Source organism: Triticum urartu, chromosome 6A, assembly GCF_056163025.1.
Source record: "Triticum urartu cultivar PI428250 chromosome 6A, HENAU_Tu73, whole genome shotgun sequence".
Lineage (NCBI taxonomy): Eukaryota > Viridiplantae > Streptophyta > Magnoliopsida > Poales > Poaceae > Triticum > Triticum urartu.
This window is the reverse complement of record NC_141878.1, coordinates 442,291,567-442,299,750: the sequence shown is the minus strand read 5'-3', so window position 1 is coordinate 442,299,750 and position 8,184 is coordinate 442,291,567.

Here is an 8,184-nt window from a genome sequence, read left to right as displayed (position 1 = left end):
TTCCACCCTTTACCAAGTATATAGATGCATTAAGATAACATAGCAATATAATGATATCCCAACAAGTAAATAAAAGATGTTCCAACAAGGAACGGCCTCCAATCTTCACCTACAACTAGCAACGCTATAAGAGGGGCTGAGCAAAGCGGTAACATAGCCAATCAACGGTTTGCTAGGACATGGTGGGTTAGAGGTTTGACATGGCAATTAGGAGGCTGACAAGCAAAAGGTAGGCATCGTAGCATTGGCATAGCAAAAGAGCGAGCAAACTAGCATAGCAAAGATAGTAGTGATTTCGAGGGTATGATCATCTTGCCTGCACAGCTGTCAGAGTTGACTGGATCCTCAAAAGCAAACTCAACGGGCTCCTCGTTAGCGAACTCATCTCCCGGCTCTACCCAAACAAGACAAACAAGAAACAAGGATACAATCAACCACGTGCAAGGATCAAGCGATATGATGCAATGATGATATGCTATGCGGGATGCGATGCGGGATGCAAAATGCAAGATATGACAGGAAATGCATGAACCTGGCCTCAACTTGGAATTCAAAGGGTGCCACTAGAAAGATGAGATGAAATCGCTTGAAAACGATATAAAGAACGCCGGAATCGGAGTTACGGTTTGAAAATGGCAAGCGTTTCAAAAATGACAACGGTGTGCGATTTACAGCAAGTAGGCATCTAAATGCAGTGAGATAAACATGCTACAGCACCCAAACATGACAACAAAATACATGGCAGGGATGCACACAAGATGCTTAACAAAAGTCTAGCACTGAGCTACGGCCAAATCATCCGTTAACAGGTTCAAACAAGCATGGAAAAAACGCAAATGGATAACAGATCTCAGACTTAGTGAAATTAACACTTGTCTGGAATTTCAGATCATGAAGCCCTCTTCGGAGCAGCAAAACAACATGCCACAGGACCTTATTAAGACAAAGAAGAACACGGCATGGAGCTACTCAACAAGCTTAACAAAAAACCCTTAGTGACCTTGAGCCAAAAGGGATGACAAAATATACTAACAAGCACACGAACATAGCAAAAACATAATCAGTTTTGAGACTTAGTGAAAACTGAGACATGCTGAAATATAACTCACGAAGGCATGTTTACGAGCTCGATGCACTCACTATGGTGCAATTCATGGCAAGACAAGCATACATCCCTTAATAAGGCACACGATACAAGCTAGACATGGCAAGAACAATGGCATAGCATGCATGGACCAACTACAATAACATCGGCAAAATCGCAAACAAGTTGACGATCTGCCCAGATTCACAACGAAGCAAAAGTTGAGATCGATTGACTCAAGCTAGGGTGCTACATAATTGCAAACAAAGACATGGATGGATAGAGCATAACAAGATTAACAAAACGCCTTTACTGATCATCCTCAAAAGAGGCACGAATCACTAGGAAATAGCATGAACATATGGCATCATGAACTAAACAATCCCAGGACTTAGTGAAATCACTAAGTCCCTGAAAACAGAATTAGCAAGTGCACCACTTTGCAAGCTTGCACAAGTCACCACACACATCCTAAAAATACATGGGTTACACCTCTGGATAGATGACAAAACCCTTAACAAAACATATGTAGACCTCACGGGCATAGCATGCACACAATAATCATGGTAAAAATGTCAAAAGTCTAAGATGAACTAGCAGATCTGACAATTAACTCACGAAGCCTCCTTCTAACAGCATTTCGGGCATCAAGATGCACTCAAATGAAAATGATGCAATGGAATGAAATGATGTACTCATCGAGACGAACATTTTGATATGCTATATGCCCAAATCGGAGCTACGGATGCGGAAATATCACAGGTCAAATTATGCACAAAAATTAGGGTTCGGAGGGGAAAAGTCAACCGTTCGGGATCCCAGATCCAGATCTGAATGGCACGCGGATCAAGGTCACCGGATTTTACTGTTCACTGCCGGAGAAGAGGCTCGCCGGCGGAGGGGGCTCGCTGGAGTGGAGAGGAGAGGCCGGGGCCGGCGGCGCCAGCCGGTGGAGACGCGGGGCGGCCGCGGTGGTGCGTTGGTGGCCCGCGGCGGTGACGCGTGGAGGCGGCGGGGAACGCCGGCGGCTGGGGCGACCGGAGCTCCGGCGGCCGGAGATGGCGGGGCGGCGGCGCCGGCCACCGAGCGCGAGGACGAGGGCGGAGGGGGCGCGGCGCTGGGCGGCGGAGGCTTCGGGCTCGCGGGGGCCCGATCCGGGCCTCCCGGGCCGGAGCGGCGGCAAGCGGCGGAAGGCCACGTGGCAGGCGGCGACAGGCGGAGGCGGATCCGGACGTTGTCCGGCGCGGGTCGGACACGTCCGGCGGCGGCGGGGATCTTTTTTTTAGGGTTTCGTGGGAGGAGAAGATCCGAAAACGGGGGGGGGGGGGTCTATTTATAGGCATAAGTGGAGCTAGGAGAGTCCAAATGAGGTGCGATTTTCGGTCACGCGATTATGATCGAACGCTCTAGGACATGGAGCAGAGTTTGGTGGGTTTTGGGCCAAGTTGGAGGGGTGTTGGGCTGCAACACACACGAGGCCTTTTCGGTCCCTCGGTTAACCGTTGGAGTATCAAACGAAGTCCAAATGGTACGAAACTTGACAGGCGGTCTACCGGTAGTTAACCAAGGCCGCTTGGCAAGTCTCGGTCCAATCCGGAAATGTTTAATCCCCACACATGAAAGAAAGCTAGAAATGGCCACCGGAGGAGAACGAAGCGCCAGAATGCAAAACGGACAACGGGGAAAATGCTCGAATGCATGAGACGAACACGTATGCAAATGCAATGCACATGATGACATGATATGATATGCATGACAACGATAACAACACACGGAGACAAAGACCCGAACCCGAGGAAATAAATATAACTTAACGCCGGAAACAGCAAGAGTTGGAGTACAATTAGGGAAAGTTACATCCGGGGTGTTACACAAGTACACAAATATGATTTTTCAAACCGTTATGGTTAGCCATTGCATCTAGATGTAGTTCAAATTTGAATTACGGTCATTAAATGGCTACAAAATCACTTAAATATCTTTAAAAGGTCAAATGACCCCTGAAATTTTCCAAATTTTCGCATGACAGTTGTATTAGTGCACGTGAAACGTAGCAAAAAATTTGAAGGCCGTAAGAGGAAGTTATCTCTCGTTCGTCATCAAACATGCATTGTTACCTCTTGGTACCACGAGCCTTCTAGTGAGTTGCTCCGGTTTTTACCACATCATCTTGGTGGCATGACATTACATCAAGCAAAGTTTCATGTGTTTCTGATCATTTTTTAATTTTTTGGAATTAAAATGCCATGGCTCCATGCATGTGTCCATGCCGTGAAACCAATATGTTTGAAAATTCCTTCTAATTTACTGCACAAGGAATTGATACGTCTCCAATGTATCTATAATTTTTGATTGTTCCGTGCTATTATATTATCAACCTTGGATGTTTTATATGCATTTATATGCGATTTTATATGATTTTTGGGACTAACCTATTAACCTAGAGCCCAGTGCCAGTTTCTGTTTTTCCTTGTTTTAGAGTATCGCAGAAAAGGAAAACCAAACGGAGTCCAATTGACCTGAAACTTGACGGAGCTTATTTTTGGACCAGAAAAAGGCCATGGAGTAAAAAAGTTGGGCCAAAAGAGTCCTCGGCTGCCCACGAGGGTGGGAGGTGCGCCCACCCCCTGGGCGCGCCCCCCTACCTCGTGGACAGCCCGGAGACCCCCCTGACTTGTTATCGACGCCAAAACCTCTTATATATACAAAAACTTCCAGAAAGAAGCCTAGATCGGGAGTTCCGCCGCTAAAATCCTCCGTAGCCACCGAAAACCAATCTAAACCCATTCCGGCACCCTGCCGAAGGGGGGAATCCCTCTCTGGTGGCCATTTTCATCATCCCGGCGCTCTCCATGACGAGGAGGGAGTAGTTCTCCCTCGGGGCTGAGGGTATGTACCAGTAGCTATGTGTTTGATCTCTCTCTCTCTCGTGTTCTTGAGTCGACACGATCTTGATGTATCGTGAGCTTTTCTATTATATTTGGATCTTATGATATTTCTCCCCCTCTACTCTCTTGTGATGAATTGAGTTTTCCCTTTGAAGTTATCTTATCGGATTGAGTCTTTAAGGATTTGAGAACACTCGATGTATGTCTTGCATGTGCTTATCTGTGGCGACAATGGGATATCACGTGATCCACTTGATGTATGTTTTGGTGATCAACTTGCGAGTTCCCTAACATCATGAACTTATGCATAGGGGTTGGCAAACGTTTTCGTCTTGATTCTCTGGTAGAAACTTTGGGGCACTCTTTGAAGTTCTTTGTGTTGGTTGAATAGATGAATCTGATATTGTGTGATGCATATCGTATAATCATACCCATGGATACTTGAGGTGACATTGGAGTATCTACGTGACATTAGGGTTTTGGTTGATTTGTGTCTTAAGGTGTTATTCTAGTACGAACTCTATGATAGATCGATCAGAAAGGATAACTTTGAGGTGGTTTCGTACCCTACCATAATCTCTTCGTTTGTTCTCTGCTATTAGTGACTTTGGAGTGACTCTTTGTTGCATGTTGAGGGATAGTTATATGATCCAATTATGTTATTATTTTTGAGAGAACTTGCACTAGTGAAAGAATGAACCCTAGGCCTCGTTTCCTAGCATTGCAATAGCGTTTGTGATCACTTTTACCACTTGCTACCTTGCTGTTTTTATATTTTCAGATTACAAAAACCATTATCTACTATCCATATTGCACTTGTATCACCATCTCTTCGCTGAACTAGTGCACCTATACAATTTACCATTGTATTGGGTGTGTTGGGGACACAAGAGACTCTTTGTTATTTGGTTGCAGGGTTGCTTGAGAGAGACCATCTTCATCCTACGCCTCCCATGAATTGATAAACCTTAGGTCATCCACTTGAGGGAAATTTGCTACTGTCCTACAAACCTCTGCACTTGGAGGCCCAACAACGTCTACAAGAAGAAGGTTGTGTAGTAGACATCATGCTCTTTTCTGGCGGCGTTGCCGGGGAGGTTAGCGCTTGAAGGTATATCTTTGGATCTTGCAATCGAATCTTTTTGTTTCTTGTTTTATCACTAATTTAGTCTATAAAAGAAAACTACAAAAAATGGAACTAAGGTTGCCTCATATGCTTCATCTTTTTAATGTCTTTCATGAAAATAAGGATTCCGATAATTGTGCCAAAGTGTTAGAAGAAGAATGTATTAAAATGTTTGGCACTAAATCTTTGGATGATGAGCATGATTGCAATGTTGTTAGTATGAATTCTTTGAATATCCATGATGCTAATGATATGCAAATCCACAAGCTTGGGGATGCTACATTTGATGAAGATGATATTTTTTGTCCCCCAAGTTTTGATGAGCTAATTTATTTTGATGATTGCATGCCTCCTATTTATGATGATTATATTGATGAAAGTGGGTTTGGAAGAGTGTCAACTTTAGGAAGTAATGATCCCACTATTTTGGAGGATGTTGAATATTATTGTGATAATTATGAAAGTGTATTTGGAGAGGTCATGACTTTATTTAGTAATGATTCCACTATCTTGGAAGAGGTTTCAATCAATTATGATGAGAACAAAGTTGCTACTTATGATAATTATTGTGATGATACGTATGCTATAAAAAGTAGTGATGATTATATTAAAACTTGTCATGATTATGATTACCCTTTTTCTAAACATTACTCTTTTAATGTGGAAACAATTTATATTATTCTGGTTTCTTATGATACTCCCACTATTCCGAATAAGAATTTTGCTTATGTGGAGAGTAGTAAATTTTCTATGCTTGTAGATCATGAAAAGAATGATTTATGTGATGGTTATATTGTTGAATTCATTCATGATGCTACTGAAAATTATTATGAGGGAGGAATATATGCTTGTAGGATTTGCAATAATATCAAGTTTCCTCTCTATGTGTTGAAAATCTTGAAGATTTTCTTGTTTTACCTTCCTATGCAAGTTGATTCTTGTTCCCACAAGTTGTTTGCTCACAAAATCCCTATGCATAGTAGGTGGGTTAGAATTAAATGTGCTAGTCATATTCTTCATGATGCTCTCTTTATGTTACAATTCTTATCTTTTATGTGAGCATCATTGAAATCATCATGCCTAGCTAGGGGCGTTAAACGTTAGCGCTTGTTGGGAGGCAACCCAATTTTATTTTTGTTCTTTGCTTTTTGATCCTGTTTAGTAATAAAAAAATCATATAGCCTCTTCTTAGATGTGGTTTTATGTTTTAATTAGTGTTTGTGCCAAGTAGAACCTTTGGGAAGACTTGGGTGAAGTCTTTGCGATCTTGCTGTAAAAAACAGAAACTTTTGTGCTCACGAGATTAGCTGCCATTTTTTACTGGAGAGTGCGGCTAGGTTGATTCTTTTTGCAGATGATTAATAGACAATTTCCTCAGCTCCAAAAATTTATTTCAGAATTTTTGGAGTGATAGAAGTATTCTAAACCTCCAGATTGCTACAGACTATTCTGTTTGTCGGTGTCAAAACCGGCGGATCTCGGGTAGGGGGTCCCGAACTGTGCGTCTAAGGCAGATGGTAACAGGAGACGGGGGACACGGTGTTTACCCAGGTTCGGGACCTCTCGATGGAGGTAATACCCTACGTCCTTCTTGATTGATCTTGATGATATGAGTATTACAAGAATTGATCTACCACGAGATTGTAGAGGCTAAACCCTAGAAGCTAGCCTATGATTATGATTGTTGTTGTCCTACGGACTAAACCCTTCGGTTTATATAGACACCGGAGGGGGCTAGGGTTACACATAGTCGGTTACAAGGGAGGAGATCTACATAACCGGATTGCCAAGCTTGCCTTCCACGCAAAGGAGAGTCCCACCCGGACACGAGACGAAGTCTTCAATCTTGTATCTTCATAGTCCAAAAGTCCGGCCAAAGTATATAGTCCGGCTGTCCGAGGACCCCCTAATCCAGGGCTCCCTCAGTAGCCCCCGAACCAGGCTTCAATGACGATGAGTCCGACGCGCAGATTTTCTTCAGCATTGCAAGGCGGGTTCTTCTCCAAATTCCGAATACCTGTCGAGTAGTGTTCGACTTCCCATAAATGTTGCACTCCTCGGCTTCTGCACCTTAATAATGGCTATCTTCCACGTGTCAAGTGAATGTGAGAAGTTGGGGCATTTTTACATTCGCCACCCTAACCCTATGAGTAAATCGCCTATTTAAAGAGACGGGAATCCTCAGATCCAGATCACACCATCCTCCCACAGGGAGTATCCATCGGAGCGCACCCGGAAAAAGCCCATCCCATCGTGGCCGGCCATCGCAGCTCCTCCTCTCGCTCCCGTAGTGCTAAGCCAGGCAATTGGGAGAAGTGTTCCGTCCCTCACAGCCAATTAGTAGAGTTACAGACCCAGGGGTTTCTCCCTCCTACATATATGGTCCCCGTCCGAGCCGGACTAGCCACTTATAACGGCGGGGAGCAAGTGGAGAGCTTCCCCAACCCGTCCATGGGGGAACGGGTATGGATTGTCCCTTACTTATTGAGGGGACTTGGATTTCCAATCCATCCGTTCCTCAGCGGGCTCCTGGAGTTCTACGGCCTCCAGCTGCATAACTTTACTCCTGCCTCCATATTACACATCACCGGCTACGTTGCATTTTGCGAGCTGTTTCTGGGTTGCGAAGCTCATTTCGAGCTATGGAAAAGGCTATTCTGCCTCATACCCCGTACACAGAAGGAGTCAATATATCAAGTGGGCGGAGCCGAAATATGGCGCATCTCCGGGACCGGATACCTATCCGGTACCCCGAAGAAGACATCCGAAGACTGGCCTTCGGAGTGGTTTTATATAGAGGACGTCCCCCTTCCGGACCCTATTCGGATGGGCCTTCCTGAGTTCAATAATGCCCCTTTGAAGAAACGCCGCAGCTGGCGTCCTCGGAGCCACCAGGAGGAAGATAACAGAGAGGTCCTTTACCTGATGGGTAGGATAGAAACGCTGGCCAAATCAGGACTAACAATAATCGAGGTTATGTCAATATGTATAATGCGGGGGGTGCAGCCACTTCAGTATCGGGGGGAACCCATGTGTCACTTCAATGGAGAAGACGATGCCACCCGCTGCGGCCGTAAAGGTCCGGA